Source organism: Brassica oleracea, chromosome C1 (assembly GCF_000695525.1).
Source record: "Brassica oleracea var. oleracea cultivar TO1000 chromosome C1, BOL, whole genome shotgun sequence".
Lineage (NCBI taxonomy): Eukaryota > Viridiplantae > Streptophyta > Magnoliopsida > Brassicales > Brassicaceae > Brassica > Brassica oleracea.
Window position 1 is genome coordinate 4,467,433 of NC_027748.1, and position 1,739 is coordinate 4,469,171.

Consider the following 1,739-nt stretch of genomic DNA (forward strand, 5'->3'; position numbering starts at 1 on the left):
ATTATATGGTTAATGTGATTGTTTAAGTTTTTTTAATAATATAAATTTAAACAAAAATGAAGAAGGATGCAAAAATTGTTATCAAATCTTTATTATTCATAATCATTAATTCCCGTATATATGTAAATCATATTAGGTAATTCCGTAGCTTTTATTTAAGGAAAGAATACACACTTCATATATTTTAGGTTAATATAATGTTCTCTAGTGTTATATAATTATGGAATAATGTGACACCATTAGATTAATCTATACTTTATATTAGATGTTCTAGAATTCTTTGAAATGAAATTTAGAAGGCATTTAGAGTGTCACCTAGGATTTGAGGTTTTTTTTAATTAATACAAAATTAAGGTCCAAATTTTTCAAATGCTTCTCAATTAATATATAGGGGATTAACATAAGAATTTTCAAATAAAATTTGCGAGGAAGGCTATGAAGCTAACACCGAAGCATTTAACTAAATGTTACAACTTAAAAAAATGTCTCTCTTTTAATATATAAGAGATTTGTGTTCTTTTGCTTATATTAAATTTATGAGAGATCAGGAACTATTACATATTTAACTAAATTGGTGCGGACATATAGATTAAAATAATCATTATTATTTACAATCATTTTATGGTAAATAGATTCAAATAATCATTTTTATATTTTATATTGTTAATAATTAAATTTAAATGATATGAACATCAATGTATAGTATATATTTTTTAATATGATTATTTATTAAATAAATATTTCATATTCACATGGTTTTATGATCATTTTTTATTTTTATAACAAAAACATCTAAACATTGAAAAAAAATCAATATGGAACTTTTAATATTTTTTATTAATTTATAATCATTTTTACAAATTAATGAAATTTTGAAACTAAAATATTAAAATCTTAGTATTTGTTCAATGAAAATTTTAAATTTATGCATTTATATAATATATAATTTAATTTAAACGATATTTGTATACATATATATATTTAATATGATATTTATTAAATAAGACATCCTACTCATATAATTTATGAACATTTGTATCTTGTTTTATATAAAACTTAAACCACTGATCACAAATTTTCAAAGTGAGATTGTTAAAAGTTATTAATTTATATTTGTTTTTAAAATTCAAAATATAACATATATAGAAAATTTGAAATTTTTAGTATTTGGTTAATTTGATTGTCTAATTTATTCTAATAATATTAATATAAAACAAAAATGATAGAGGAAGTATAAATTATTATGAAATATTTATTATTTAAAATCATTAATTATCATATATTTTGATCATATTAGGTAATTTCGTATGTTCTATTTAAGAAAATAATGAAGAACTAGATATTGATTTGCGCGTCCGCGCGGTTGTTTTCTTTAATTTTTAAACATTTTAGAATGACCCTTTTTATGGTTTTAACATATTAGAACAACTTCACTCGACTTCAACTTGTTTGTTCATGTTTATCTACTGAATTTATTTCTTAATGAGTATTTCTTATAATTGTGTGTGTTAAGTAATCATTTTATTTTGACAAATATAACACTAAAATGCAACATATTTGAGTTTCAATTATATCTTTTATTATATTAAATCTAGAGATGGTTATTTAAATTTTAAAATTGTATATAAATATCAAATTTTATTTTTATTATATTCGAAAATATATTATTTAAAACTACTTAGATATGATTTAAAACAATATTATTTGTTGGTATATGTTTTGATAGATTAGATTTATTG